Here is a 17,101-nt window from a genome sequence, read left to right on the forward strand (position 1 = left end):
TCTCTCTGTGCGTCTCTCATGAATAAATAAATAAAATCTTAAAAATAAAAAAAAATAAACACATGAACATAGGAGAAGGGAAAAAACAAGAAGGAAGCAAACCATGAAAGACTCTTAACCATAAAGAACAAACTGAGGGTGGCTTCAGTGAAGGTGGGTGGGGTAATGGGCTAAATAAATGATGGATATTAGGAGGGCATTTGTTGTAAAGAGCACTAGATGTTACATGTAAGTGATGAATCACTGAATTCTACTCCTGAAACTAGTATTACAACTAGTATTACACTACAGGTTAACTATCTAGAATTTAATTAAAACTTGAAACAACAACAAAAAAGAGAATAATATAAATGATAGAAGGAAAATGTCAATAGTTTGTTTTTTACAGTATTTACCACCCTTTAGGAGAAAATAGCATATTTTGGGAGCTTTATATTTCAAGAGAGAATTTGGGAACATTCAGATGGCATTATCTTTATACAAATTGTTGACGTAGAACTTTATGTTGTTATAGTTGTCTCCTTGCTATTTTTACTCCCAAGATGATGTTATAAAAGATTTATCTAAGATAATCATGTGGCAAGACCATTTTGTGTTATGTAAAAGTCTAATTTGTTGATTAAATTTTTTTATTTACTATGCTCCTTTGTTTTCTTTTTTATAAGGATTTTGATTGTTTAATAACAATTAAAAAGGGCATCAAATGTGGGTCACAAGAAGCCAAAAAGTTCAAAAGAATGACTAAGAGAAGCCCTTGTATACATTTTTGATTATGAAAGATTAGGATACAGATGTATAGTAGCAAATTTCTTCTTATTATAGGAATTATAGGGTAGGGATTATATATATGTACACTTGGTAGTGTGTAGGGAATATATATATATATATAATATACATGCACACATACTTACTTAGATGGCCCTTGTGTATTTACACAAATAAATACACAAGTAAAACTTTATTCTTATTTAACAGTAATAGCCTCAATATATATCTATGTAGTTCATTTCAACTAATTTGTAGTAAGAACAGAAATGAGACATTATACTTGTCAGTAAACATGCTAAGGCATATTCCCTAAAATAAGTGATAGTCATGTTAGCAATATGACTGTGTAAATTGTTCAACCAAATTTATAGAATAAACTACTTTAAAGGAATTTTGTGGTTTCTAGCTAAATCCTACTCTGGTCTAAGCATTTGAAACCCTCCAAAACTCTCTGACAAGTGATCTTACTATCTCAAATTGAGTGATTACAAGCATTAGCAGAGTAACTGAAGTCATTGTTGCCAAGTGGTATCATTCTGCCTATTGTGAACTGAAATCACTTCCGTTTAAATGGTATTCATTGCCCCTTGCCATACTTCAACTCTTTAAAGCCTGTTGTAATGAATTGCAGGAGGAGAATCACAAAATGTCTCCCATAGTGAAAATAATATTACACTTTTCCATCAATAACCATGCCTACACTGATTAATATCTTCTCTTCATATATATTTTTGTTTCAAATATGAAATATAACTACTTTTGGCCTCAGTTACATATATATATATATATACCTTGTAAAACACATTGTTTGGATTTGATTTCTAAAACATATTTTTGCTGTGTCTGAGTAAACTTGGGAAAGGTAAACGCAAAATTATTTTTTTGCATGACAAAACTAATTCCCAAAATTAAAATTAAGATAATGTCCAATATATTTGGGCTATAACAATTATGAGACCATGTGAATTTTACATATTCTTTATTGGATGAACTTGGTTATTCTTTTATTTATATGAACATTGTTTTCTCCATTTTAACATTACTACTTTATTTTCCTCTTATGTAAAAATTACTAAATTGTGTTAAGTAATTAAATCTAGCAGTATATTTAATCTTCACTTGTGATTTGATCTGAGTAGCCAAGGTCTTTTAGATAAAATTTAGGCTCTCTAAATGTAGATTTTTTTTCCTTACACATATTGCAAATATACCAAAACTTTCATACATTTTTATTACTAAAAGAAAAAGAAAAATCATTTGATGATACTTGCTCTGTGTCAGGAACTATTCCAAAATCGTGACCTACATTAATACATTTAATCCTCTCAAGAGATGTATGAGATACGTGCTGTTATTTTCACATTTTACAGATTTGAAATGGCAACAGGGAAGCTAAATAACTTGCCTAAGGTGACATAACTGGTGTAGTTTGGCTAATAGCAGTCTGTTTCACTGTCCAAGCTATAGTCACTTCATTATACTAAAGGTTTTTACATTCAATTCCTATGAAAAACAAACAAGCTTGACATGACCACTGTATGATCTCTTCCCTTCCCTTCCTTGCTACTATTTTGAATTTGAAGGTAACATTTAATTAACAAATTAATTTGGTATTTTGTAAGAAATGGACAGTTCTAAATTAATGATTCTGAAAAACAGAAAGCCCCTCTAGATAAACATAGCCTATAAATCATGAACTGTTTACTATTTTTTTTATCTAGTAGAGTTTGTTGCATATAATTGCAAAATAAATACCCGTCATCATCATAGCTCTTCCTGGCAGTTTTGGAGAGGTTAATGTATTTCTGACAATGGAAATTTACAGGAGGAGTAAAAGCACATTTTAATCTGAGTACCAGGCATGAAGTTAAACATTTATAAACTATAGTGGATCGGTATTGCATAGATTAAAATCAGGAAGAGTATTCTAACAATTAGATATTCAAGTCTGATTGAATATTTTTAGGAAATAAAATAAAATAAAATAATTGGCACTATTAATAATCTTATTAACAATTTTTGGTCTCGATTCTGTTAATTTTTTAATGAAATATGCATAGTTTTTTAGAATAAAGATAACCATTTGAACTGAAGATTTAATATAGTTAAACATTATCTTGTTATAACCCTTATCCTCTATTACAGGGAAGAATCAAGGTTTATAGCCCTCAATATTTAGCAATTATGTAAATTGACTATTAGAACTATTACAAATGGTTTTCATGGTAGACAACAAAAACATTTTTTTAATACTCTTCATGTTGTTGAGGCGCCTGGGTGGCTCAGTCGGTTAAGTATCCAACTCAACTTTTGCTCACGTCATGATCTCATGAGTTGTGAGAACAAGCCCCAGACTGTGCCCTGTGTCCAGCTCCATGCAACTGGAAGTCTGCTTGAAGATTGTCTCCCTCTGCCCCTTCCCCTACTCTCTCTCTTCCTCTTTTTAAATAAATAAATAAATCTTAAAAAAATACCCTTAATATTGTCTTTTGATTACAAGTTTTTTCATTTTTTAAAGTTTCACTTACCATTTTATTTTCTTTCATTATTATTTCTGTGTCTTGAGAAATTTTTCCCTATGCACATAGTTGAGAAGATAATCCCCACATATTTTCTTCTAGGAGACTTGTATTTTTAGTTATGTTTTATTTATGGTATTTTAAACTAACTTTTTGTATCATGTGAGATAGGGGTTGAGATTCATTAATTTTAATATGGTCATCTAGTTCTAGCACCAATCACTGAAAAGATTTTCCTCCTTCATTAGGTTATTTATTTATTTTTAAGGATTTTATTTATTTATTCATGAGAGACAGAGAGAGAGGCAGAGACATAGGCAGAGAGAGAAGCAGGCTCCCCTCAGGGAACCCAATGTAGGACTCAATCCCTAAACTCCAGGATCAGGCCCTGAGCTGAAAGCAGAGCTTAATGGCTGAGCCATCCAGACATCCCCTCCATTAGGTTATTTAATGCATATGTGGGAAATCAATGAATTATAAAAGCATGTAAATAATTTTATACTTAAATACCATACTGTTTCAATAATTGTTAGGTTATATTAAGTATTGAAGTCAAGTAGAGTTGGTCTAACTATTGTTCTAGTTTAGGACTCGTTCATGACCCTTAGCTTTTCACATTTTTATATATACTTTAAAAGCACTCAAACTTAATTCCTTTAAAAAGGCCCTCAGAAATTTAGTTTGGAATTGCTAATATTAAACCTGCACATCAATTTACAAATAATTGAGTTTTTAACAATATTCCATCAACTAATCCATGGACATTATAAATCTTAACAATATTTTGTGATTTTCAATGGAGAGATATATCACATATTTTGTTAAATTGATCTGCATTTTATTTTTGTCACTATTGTAAATAAATTATTGTTTGTATGCATAAATACAACTACTGTTAATATACTAAGATGCAGGGGATCCCTGGGTGGCTCAGCAGTTTAGCGGCTGCCTTTGGCACAGGGCATGATCCTGGGGTCCCAGGATTGAATCCCACATGGGGCTCCCTGCATGGAGCCTGCTTCTCCTTCTGCCTGTGTCTCTGCCTCTCTCTCTCTCTCTCTCTCTCTCTCTGTGTCTTTCATGAATAAATAAAATCTTTAAAAAATTATATACTAAGATGTATGTAGTTTGTATACTGAATTTTATCTGTGACCTGGATAAATTTGCTTATTAGTTCTAGTACTCTGATTATAGATTCTTTAGGATTTTCTACATGAACAATTTTGCTTTTTGTGGATAAAATCTGTTTTCTATCTCTGCAATTTTTGTGTCTTTTATTGCTTCCTCATGACTTATTGCATGGACAGGAGCTGTAGGTACGATGGTGAATAGAAGTGGTGAGAGTGGACAGTCTTACCTGGTTCTTGATCTTAGAGGGAAAGGGTCTAATATTTCATGATTTATGTTTGATGTTAAATGTAAGTATTTTGTATGTGCCCTTTATTATATTTCAGAATATTTTTTATATTTCTAGTTTGCTGATAGTTTTTATCAAGCATGGGTATTAAAAAGTTGTCAAAGGCTTTTTTCTGCCTCTATTGAAATTTATTTTTATTTTTTTTCTCTTTGGCATATATATTAACTTCCATTGTTTTATTTTCAAATATTTTTCTTTATGTTTATATTAACATAAATTAAGTTTGGTTAATTTTAAAACAATTTCATACTCACAGAATAAACTTAGCTTGGTTATACGGTAGTATCCTTTTTATATGTTGTCAGATTTGTTTTGCTAAGATTTGTTTAGTATTTTATCTATATTTATAGGATGAAGCCCCAGTTAGTTATGATGTATTATTATTTTTTATTTCTTGATGGATCTGATTTAATAATGTTTTAGTAAAGGATTTATGCATGATGTTATGGGGGATTGTTATATGTATTTTGTTCTTATCATGCCTTCATTGACTTTGAACTCAATGTTGCTTGGCTTCAATAAACAAGTAGAAAACTACTCTCTAAACTTTCTAAGGTGTGTAAAGTTTGTTTGTTTGTTTTAATGCTTGTTAGAATTTATAATTAAACACTCCCCTCACATGGAAGACTCCTGACTCTGGGAAACAAACTAGGGGTGGTGGAAGGGGAGGAGGGCGAGGGGTGGGGGTGACTGGGTGGTGGGCACTGAGGGGGGCAAATATATGTTGGCAAATTGAACACCAATAAAAAATAAATTTACTATAAAAAAAAACACTCCCCTCCTGGAGTTTTCTTTGAAAGACATTTTGTTGCAGCTGCTTTTAAAATGCATTATTTTATTTTTTACATTAGGCTATCCTGATTTTTGGGGGGAAGACATTTTGTTGCAGCTGCTTTTAAAATGCATTATTTTATTTTTTACATTAGGCTATTCTGATTTTTGGGGGGAGATTAATTTTGATAAATTGCTTTCAGTGACTATGTCGATATATTCTAACTTGTCAAATTTATTGATTTAAAGTTATTTATAAAATTTCCTTTGCTTATATTTAAAATCTGAAGGATCCATATTTCTATTTCATTCTCATTATTAGTAATTTGTGTTTCTTTTCTTTTTTTATACTAACTTGTTAGATTGTATACTTTTTAAATTAATTGTTTAAAAGAACCAACTTCTTAAAAAATATCTCTACCATTTGGCTATGTCTTAATTTCTTGATTTCTAATGTTAGTGTAAATTTATTTCTATGTAATTACTTTATAAGTTTATATATTATCTTTAACATTTAGTACATTTAGTAAAAACAGTTTGCAATTTTTGAAGAATGCATGTATTCCTTTTTGAACAACGGGTTAGTTATAAATGTGGTGTTTAGCTAATAGCATTTGTGGCTTTTCTAGACATTTTAGTAAGAATCATTTTTATTTTTATTCAGTTTTCTGGAAATATCAAGAATTGCTTTATTGGCCAGCAAGCATATAGTCCATCTTTGGGAACAGTCCATGTGGACTTGAAAATATTATTATGCAATTTTGGGGTGAAATGTCTGTAAGACTCAATGAAACCAAGAATGTTGATAGTGGTATGTAACTTTACCTCATATTTCTCCACTTTTTTCAATCAAATAATGAGAGAAGCATGTTAAAATCTTCAGCAATGATTGTGGGTTTTATTTCTCATTCTACTTAAGGGTTTATCTTTGTATTTACTATGAAGCTCTAGTACTAGCCAAACACACATATATTATTGATTATTGTCTGCCTGATAAATTGACCTTTCATTATAAAATTTCCCTTTCTATCTATGGTAATACTCCATCATTGAAAGTCTATTTTATCTAACACTGATACAGCCACATCATTTTTTATATACTTACTATTTGATACAGTGTAATTATTTTTCTTCTTTGTCAATCTTTCTAGGTCTCTATTTCTAATATGTGTCTATATTTAATGTGGATCTTGCTTTTAATTCAATCTGACAATTTTATCAATTTTATCTTTCAATTGCAGTCTTCATTCTCTATTTTATGTAAAAGTTGACATAACTCGGCTTAGATCTACAATTTTGTTCTTTTTAATTTTTCTTGATAAATTTATTTGTGCATTTGGGTTTGTTCAGATTTCAATTTCAATTCATCATACAAACTATGCTAGTATTAAAATCATCTCAATAACATATGTATGCCTGTGTCAAACCCACTCTTCCTTCCCTTTTTACCCAGACCAGGAAATTACTCCTGGACTTTAAAGTGGCAGCAAGGTTTGATTCCCCTACCAATGGCTCATCCATCTCTGGAACTTAATTTATTAGCCATATGAGAATATGTTAAGGAAACCTAACTCAAAATTGGAGTCAGGAAGCCATGAAAGGAGAGCTGTCAAGCACATACCATTCTGTGTAGTTCGCATAGTCCAGCAGAAAGAGGGAAGATTTACTCTCAGGGCAATAGCAGGCTATAGATACACTGCAATAGTCAGCTGCCCTGGCCTGCACCCAATGAGAGGGCACCACCACTTCCAATTGTCATTTTCTTCCAATGAACTTTTCTTTAAAAAAACCTCTCCCAACTTCCTCTTTTCATCTATAAAAGGAAGCTCTCCTCTGTTCTCTAGACTTGTCTATAGTTCACCACAATTTGCTTGTAATTGTAATTAAATTGTAATTCCTCTGTTATTTCCTAATAAACTTTATTTTGCTGGCTAAATTGCTTACCTATTTCTTTTAAAAGGTCGACAGCCATCTATACAGCTTTTAAATAACTTGAAACAAATACATTATTTTCAAGTATATCTTGTCCTTTCTTATTGCTACCAGAGCTATGGTCTTTTGTGACTTTCTACATTATAATCAGACATGAGTATCTTATAATGAGATATATCCTCCAGCAATTTTTAAAAGAAAGTTATTGTCTCTTATAGACAAACAAATAAAATGAAACAGAGTTTATAGTCATACAGCCCTGGGCTTGTCTCTTAGTTTCTTCATTTTCTACCTGTGACATGGAGAAGTTACTTAATTTTCATAGCTTCAATTACTATACCTATAAATCCTATTTCTTACAACCAACCATATATGATTATGAATATTAAATGAGATCTTATATGTAAATTACTCAGACTATTCCTAGACTGTGGTAGAAACTCAACAAATATTGAACTCTTGTGCATACATAAATTTAGATAATTCTGCATAAGTTTATATCATAAAATAATTACAAAAATATTACCTTTTCTAAAACTTAAAATTGATCAAAGTCTCATGCCACTCTGTGCCCCATGCCCACAACTGTGGTAGGGCATGAGCAATGGCAAGGCCCTGCTCAGCCTTCCTGCCCAGCTCCTCCACAGCCTCTACAGGCACCCGTAGCCACACCCACACCGGTAGCTGTCCACATCCACGTGTCTTCTCACACCTTGTCAGTAGGCAGTGCCCAGGCTGAAGAAGCAATTCCACAAAGCCACTCAGAAATGAGTGAGAAGTTTGGAGGGATAGAAGGAACCAAGTTAGATGATGACTTCAAAGAGATGGAGAGGAAAGTTGGAGTCACCATCAGGGCTGTGATGGAAATAATTATCAAAACAATGGAATACCTTCAAGCAAACCCAGCTTCTAGAGCTAAACTGAGTATGACCAACACCATGTCAAAAATCTGCATCCAGGAGAAAAAGCCATGGTATATCCAGGCAGAAGTGCTGCTGGCAGAGGCCATGCTCAAGTTTGGAAAAAAGTTTGAGATGATTGTAACTTTTACCTAGCACTTGGTAAGGTGGAGAAGCCATTCAAAATCTCTTGGGGGTTTAAGACTCTTTGGTCATGGAAGCGAAGTGGAACTTCATTGACCTTCTTCAGAACTTTCTTGGCAGAGAGCTGAGGGAAATTCAGCATCATCTATAGAGGTTGGATGGTTGAAGCCTGGACTTGGATTATGAGAAGAAAAGACAAGGCAAGATTCCAAATGAAGAGCTCCAGGAGGATTGTGAGAAATTTGGTGAGTCTCAAAAAGTTGCTGAGCATGTTCAACAGGTGAGCCAGCTTTCTGCACTCTTCCAAGCCCAGCTGGAGTACCATAAGTGGACAGGCCAGATCCTGCAGCAAGTTACCCTCAGATTGGAAGAAAGAATAAGACAAGCTTCACCTCAGCCTACGGGGAATATATTTTTTGTCCTAAAAATATAAGTATTCATGTTAATTCTCTTTAAATTAATTCAAAAAGAAAATCCCTGAAATTATATTTTTGATACTAACATTGAAATAAAGTATTATCCTCATTGTTAAATATATCTTTACTTCATCTATCTCTCTACTTTTCGCCCAGCCTTTATTGGAAATAACATATTCTCATTTTCTGATCATAAAATATTTCAACCCCTAAGTCAAACCTACTATGACATATCAAAAATATTTTTCTTGGGATGCCTGGATGGCTTAGCACTTGAGATCTGCCTTAGGCTCAGGGTATGATCCCAGGATCCTGGATTGAGTCCTCCATCGGACTCCCTGTGGGGAGCCTACTTTTCCCTCTGCCTCTCTCTGTGATCTCATAAATAAAAAAATCTTCAAAAATATTTTTCTTTAATAATTTAAGTAGAATATTATTATATTTATTTGTACATAGGAAAATTAATAGTTATGTTTTAAGACAACAAAACAACAATTAACATTTGTAACAAGGAAGTCAGTTAACATACTTAAATATGGTTTAAGATATATTTCCTTAGGAAGGTGGACTTATGTTTGCTTAAAATCTGAATTTGCCTTATTAAAGATATTAGTGGAACAAGCAATTGAACATTTGAATTTCACATGTCTTCATTTCAGAATAGATATATGGTTATAATGAAAACTGCTGTCATAGTAAAATAACTCCATACTGGTCTGCAAATGGAAATATAAAAACAATTGAAATTAAGAACTACATTTTTTTCTGTGTCTGGCAATTCAACATACTTGCATGTATTTGTTTTCATGCAGATACAGACAAAAACCACACATGTTTTTGGTTATGGTATCAGAGTAACAGCAAAACCAAGAACACTTGCTTTGAAGTACATAGTTCAGATATGTCTCTTTAACAATTTAGAAGGTCATTTTAATTCAGAATTATCTAAGGACACATAGTATTAAATAACAATAAGCAAGCATTGCATAATGAAGAATATGTACTAATACTTAATTATGCATATGTATTTGTGTATGAATCTGTATACTTAGTAAATTACTGTAGGTATGTACTTATAAATAGCATGTGTGACTGGGTTAAGAATCCTCTCTTCCAGCTAATGGGCTCCTGACATCTTTTGTCAAACTCTGGCAACTTTACACTCTGCATATGGGGGCAGCAATGTATTTGGAAGCAAGGGCACACTAATTGATTTTTCCTAAAACTGATTATAGAGCACAAACACGCTTTTTATTAACTTTACATGTTTACCTCTAGTGACTTTAGCATGCAAAGTGTGATACTCTTCTACTACTCTTTTTTCCCACTACCCAGGGAGCAACACGTTTCGCAGCCATTACAGACAAGTGAAGCCAGAAATTTCCTTCATTCTGATTAAAATTCTCTTTTTTTTAGTTCTCATACTTCTGTTTCCTTCTGGATCCATTTTGATTATTTCTAATCTTAGTGATAATGTTTTGATTATTCTCTATTTATAGCTATAACCCTTCAGAGGTTAATTCTTAAAGTGCAGATGTTATGTCTCACTTGTAAACTTCAGTAATCATGTTTCTAATGATACAGCTATTTTAATTATTCAATTTTTAAGCTTACATATTTTACAAATTTTTGAAAGAACAGCTTCAAGAGACTTATTTCAAACTCAACAGGCACTTGTCAACCTGATTTTGGTGTAGGGCAGTCTTTTTATGTATAATATTTCATTTATTCTTCATAAACTCTATGACAAAAGCATTGATAATCATGTTTCTCATATTAGATGTGAACCTACTGCCCTGAAATTTTAACTCATCTGAAAACCTGTGAGTACTCACTACTGTGCTGTTGTATATATATATATATATGGCTTTATGATTACAAAGGGGATATCCTAAGTAAACCATTGTACAAAAATAGCCACTGCACTACTAAAATGCTTCTTTCTAGATATTTTGCTAAATAGTTCTTGCAACAAATTATTCTACTGCAAATGAATTGTCTATCCTGAGGCTATTTTAATTCCTAATACCAGCACTGTACTGACATACTAAATATTATGAGTTCCTATTGTCTCCTTCTGTTACTGCTTTGCTAGGTTTTCTTGTTTCATTATGATAAATCTACCACATATGGAAATAGTTTCCTCTTGCATGTATGCACACACATTCACACACATGATGGGACATGTGTACATGCACACAAATTCACACACACACACACACACACACACACACACTTCTTATTTTTTTGATCAAAATATTTGGATATAGTGAACTAGGTTAGGAGAAATCCAGTCTCCTTTGGGTAAAACCCCGCAGATATTTGATAAATACTACAATAAACCTTAAGTCAACACTTAGTTTAAAATGGAACATACTCTATAAAGTTGAAGCTTATGAAGAACAAAGCAAATGTAAACAATATTCCAGATCTCCGGCCAACTAAAATTTCACTGACATCTTGTAGGTGGAGAAAAAAGTCAATAATCTCTATAAATCTTACTGACTTCATACCAGAGGGACAGCATCATTTATTAAAATGCTGAGAAGTTGATAATGATGATGATGATAAGCAAAATGGATAATAGTGTCTGGGATTTTGGAGGCCTTCCACCTACACTTTCTGCATGTATAAAGAGAAAAGCAAGCATCTGGCATACCAGATGGTTTATATTTGTGATGCCCAAGGAAAAAAGACTATGGAAGACAGAAAGACATGTTCCTACTGATACTAATAGTTTGGTATTCAAATTATGCTATAAGCATTTTTTCTCTATAGGAGATTAATGTTACTATGCATCAAAAAGAAATTTTAAAAATGAACTCTTAAGGCAAGAAGCATAGTGAATATAGATGTATTGTTCTTTGAAAGAACTGAATTCCCTAATTATCTGAGGAGGTTTACTAGTTCTAACAGTATTATTTTTTCCAACTTCTGGCCAACCACAGCTCAGTGTAGAATGGCCCCTGTCAGTCTTCACTCTGCTCATGTTTCTTCCTTATTCAAAACATGACAGATTGATCACCCTTATTTTGTGACATATTTTAATGTTTGTCTAAAGAAGGATTTTCTCGCAAAATATATAGGCTACTATGTTCTCCAGTAGGTATTTGGCTCAGGGCACTTCTCAGGGCACACAAGTCCTGTATTTTAGCACCCATTGCCGAGTAAGACTCTTCCCTGGGAATTTTCTCAAACAATGGGATGCTTGAACACCAGCCACTTAGGCCATCAAGAACACAAGGGGTCAAGCACAAAAGGGATTTTAGGTTCTTTTAAACATTTGATAAAAAGAAAATGAAGAGAAAATTGACCGAATTTGGTGAATTCAACACTAGACTTAGTGTGGTACGTAAGCCCAAATAATTCAAATTTTGGAGTGCAGGTAAATATTAGACTGTCATATGATATTTGGTTGAGGTAATATGGATAGATCCTCATGAGTGATGGTGACTTTCCTCTAGAAAAATCAGTGTCAACATTCAACCATTCACAGAAGTAAGTGGTCAAGACTAAGGCAAAACATAGGCTAAGGCTGACAAGTAGGTTTAGTGTCAGGGGCAGTTTGGGCGAACACTCTGGCATAGACAAGTTTGGGGAAATTTCAAATTAGGGGATGAAACTTTCCTTAGTTACATGGAGCCAAGTCAGATGGAAGTAATGAGCCAGTCTTTGAAGAACAACTAAAGAAATAGTAATTCTCTGTTACTTACTGCATTATCTTTTCCTTCTATTCCTTAAAGTCTTGAAAATACTTTTAGACCAGTGTGTGCTGTGATGTGGAGAACTAGGAAGTGCCTGTTCTCCATTCAGGACTAAGTGAAATCTTGTCATTCTTCTTCATCGTCTTCTCCCTTAATGCATTTGCTGTGGTTTATTGGCTAGGGTCTTTTTCTCAAATATTTTCCTCAGATGAGTTGCTTTGATCAGATATTCTCTGTCATTGTGATGATCTCATTTATCTTCCATCTACCCTGATAGAAGAATGATATCTTGGCTAGAGACAGGATTCTAGGATTGCAGTCATTTTTTTCTCAGTAGAGTATAGATTCTCCTATCTTTTCATCGGCTTTCAGAATTGAAGATGAGAAATGCAATCATTTTTTTTCCTCATTGTACAAAAAGTTTTCTTCTGCCGTAGGCTTATAATATTTTTTTTCTTTAGGAATAAATAATTTTAACCTATTTTAATCTTAAACTAAGCCTAAGTAAATATTCATTCTTTTTTTTTAAAGATTTTATTTATTTATTCTTGAGAGACACACACAGAGAGAGGCAGAGACATAGGCAAAGGGAGAAGCAGATGCCCCACAGGGAGCCTGATGGATTTGATCCCAGGACCCTGGGATTTTGACCTGCGCTGAAGGCAGACCACTGAGCCACCCAGATGCCCCATAAATATTCTTTTTTTTAAAAAAAATCAATTATTTTGACTACATAAACTAATTCTTCAGGCACAGGTCTGCCCTCTACTTAGGGATGTTTCTTTCCAGTATTTCCTGATTTTCTTCCTAGCCTTTTAACTACTTTTTTTTTTTCTTTTGAAAAACTTAATTTGCACAAATGAGAGCCCTTGAATTTATTGAACACATCATTACTCCCTTTCTCATAATTCCCTTTATTTTTTTCTCTTCTTTTTGAGATCATTTTAAAATTTCCTATTTTGTATAATTATTTCTAGCTTCAACAGTGTATATGTTTCTTTTTGGTTAAATTACTAATTTCTTATTTGTTTTTAGTTTGAACATATGTTCTTAACTTTTCAGGATATACTATTTTCTTAATATAAATCTTCAGAAATGATACATATCTGTACCTATCTTTTTAATCCAACAATTTTGTTTTGCACTTCAAAGTCCATTTAATCTCTCTGGACATTATTTATCTCTTTAGCATAATGGAGTCAACACATCTTGACTGGACATCTTAAGATTGAATTTACTGTAGATGGTGAGAGGAGAAAATGATTCTTGTAAAGGCTTCTCTTGTATAGCAGGAGAAAAGTCAGCCAAAACTATTAATTCAACCTTTATTTAAAATGTTATGATATGGAAAAGGTCAAGTCGAGTGTTCTACAGGAAATCAGTGGCCTAAAGTATTAATGGGATAGATTGGAGAAAGTCAAAGTTGAATGTTGTTCTGATAATTGTTCAGTGTTCAATTTATTAAAGGTATGAGAAAAATAAGATTGTGTTAATTGTAAGGAAGAATAAACAGTAAGACTTGCTAAGAGTCAATTTGGACTTAGAGGGGAAGGAATACAGGGTTGAGGTTAAGGTCTTTTGTGCATCAGTAAAAATTTTCATTTCTCCAGCATATTTCACACTTGTTTTCCAGCACAATTGAAGCATTAAGACAGGGAAAACTCAGACTAAACCTTCAGCACTATTGTGGCCTTTTGGACATCAAGGCCCAAAAGAACTACCAAAGTTGTAACTTTTTTTAAAAAAAAGATTTTATTTATTTATTTATTCATGAGAGACAGAGAGGGAGAGAGAGAAATGCAGAGACACAGGCAGAGGGAGAAGCATGCTCCATATAGGGAGCCGGAAGTGGGACTCAATCCAGGGACTGCAGGATCAGGCTCCGGGCTGAAGGCAGAAGCTAAACTGCTGAGCCACCAGGGCTGCCTCAAAGTTGTAACTTAATCTTCCTCTGTGTGATTAGAGATCCCTTATTATCAACTCTTCCAAAAACTCCTGTTTCCCTTACTGGATTCAATGGCTTTCTGTAGGGAATATCTTAGGAATATTCATAAGCATGGAAGGGAGCCCCTATCAATTCTCTCTACAGAGATCTATTTCAGTAGAATCTTTATTCATATTAATTTTCCTGCATTAAAACTGGCAAGTGTTTTACAGATGGGTATATTAGGAAGAAAAGCTCACATTCTGTTCACTTGTTTGCAGATTTCACAATTCTTTTGTTTTTGTTTCTTACCTGATAATATGTTTGATGATTTCTTGTAAATGTTACCGTTTTGTTACTACTTATAACTTAAAAGACCTGGAAATGCATTAGTAAGTTGGCATCTCATATGCCAAAACGTTTGACTACATAAACAAATTGGAAATTAATAGTGATAACACATTAACTATTTGGAACTGAGAGGAAAATGTGGTTAAGTCATAAATCATATATTTCATTAAACAATCCTATGAGTTTTCTTGCCTTATGAAAAATATGTATTCATTTTAATAAAGTGCATTACTTAAGAATTAAAGATGGCAATTTTCACCATGGTGTCAAATGTCTCAAAGTAACAATTAAGTTTAAGTCATGGAGTGAAGAAAAATGAAGACAAAATAAAACAGAATAAAAATAAATCCATTTATTTATTTGTACTAAATATGGTTAGTATTTCATTTCTTACTTTTTATTTTGTCACATTAATGGAAAGTTTTTAATAAAATGCAGTGCTTCTAACATGGTGGATTTATTCTTTCCATCAATGGATGTCCAAAAGCTTTTACAATTTAAATGAATTTTTTATGAGAACACATACACTATTTTACTTATACAAAAGAAAGAGATAAATATTTACCAGACTATAGGTGGCTACAATGACACTTTAAAGAGTCACAGAATATTATAAGTTTTTGTCCTTGACTTGACAAATAATTGCTAATTTTATGTTGTCAATAAGTATATTGTTATCATGGAATAATGCAAGATTAGAGTGAACATTTAAGACAGTAATTTTTAAAAATAACTGAGCATCAATGCCTATTATTTTAGTTAGTTAAGTTTACAGATTTTAATTAAGGTCATTTTTTTTTTTAATTTTTTTTTTTTTTTTTTTTTTTATGATAGTCACAGAGAGAGAGAGAGAGAGAGGCAGAGACACAGGCAGAGGGAGAAGCAGGCTCCATGCACCGGGAGCCCGACGTGGGACTCGATCCCGGGTCTCCAGGATCGCGCCCTGGGCCAAAGGCAGGCGCCAAACCGCTGCGCCACCCAGGGATCCCTAATTAAGGTCATTTAATTAGCATTGTTTAGATAGTTCAAGAATAAAATATTTTATTATCATTCTATACTGAGCCTGGCATATTTCTGAGGACTACAACTGACCTTTGATCAATACAGGTATGAACCACATGGATCTGTTTATATGTGGATTTCTTTGGTAAATACAGTACTTACTGTAAATATATTTTCTCTTCCTTATGATTTTCTTCACATTTTCTTTTCTCTAGTTTACTTTATTATAAGACTCAGGATATAACACATATAACACAAAAATATGTGTTAATTGACTATGTTATCTGTAAGGATTTAGTCAGTAGTAGGCTATTCGTAGTTATATATTGGAGAGTCATAAGTTTTACATATATTTTCAACTGCATGGAGGCCTCACATTTATATTTTCATGTAACCTTAATTAGCTTGTTTTAGGGTCAGTATCAACATGCAGTCGTATGAGGGTTAGGACTTTAACATATGAATTTTGAGGGACACAATTTGATTCAAGTCCCACCTTAAAATACATGCCAGAGATATTAAATGCAAGCTCACCATAGGATTTGTAACATTAGAATAATTTATAAATGGTTGAGGGGTTTAATTTAAAGTAAGTTTTAAATAGTTTCATGCATAGGTACCAGAACAAATATTGAATGAAGTTAAAAATCAGTCATTACAATACATTAAGATGTGCCATATTACTATGTGAACAGACTCCTGTGTAATAAAGATTGCTATGTAGATTTAAGAGAAAAAACTGACATGCATTTTTGTTACATTTTAAGATAATTTTTTAATTAAAATGTAAAAAATATGATTTGGAGATTTTGCTATGTAATACACGTAGGTTATCTCATTAATTCAGAATTCCCAGAGGGGCACCCGGGTGGTTCAGTTGGTTAAGATGTGACTCTTGATTTCAGCTCAGGTCATGATCTCAGGGTCATGAGACTGAGCCCTGTGTCGGGCTCTGCACTCGGCATGGATCCTGCTTAAGATTCTTTCTCTTTCCCTCTCCCTCTGTCCCTCCTGCTCCCTGCTGTACACACTCTCACTCTCTCTAAAAAGAAAACAAAAACAAAGACAAAAATTTCAGAATTTCCAGAGATATTTTCATACAAAACCAAATAACTTCTGGAGATGGGAGGAGGATGGGTGAAATATATGAAGGGGGGTTAAGAGTACACTCATAATGAGCATTGAGTAATGATGCATAGGATTGTTCAATCACTGTACTGTATGCCTGAAACTAATAGAACACTATAGGTTAAT

General features: G+C 33.0%; 1 pseudogene; it reads left to right on the forward strand.

The window, feature by feature from the left end:
* The window catches only part of LOC112925108 (endophilin-A1-like), a 195,870-nt pseudogene extending 186,987 nt beyond the window's left edge, over positions 1-8,883 (forward strand).
* Positions 8,884-17,101: the final 8,218 nt, after the last annotated feature.

This window comes from Vulpes vulpes, chromosome 1, assembly GCF_048418805.1.
Source record: "Vulpes vulpes isolate BD-2025 chromosome 1, VulVul3, whole genome shotgun sequence".
In the NCBI taxonomy this organism is placed as follows: Eukaryota; Metazoa; Chordata; class Mammalia; order Carnivora; family Canidae; genus Vulpes; species Vulpes vulpes.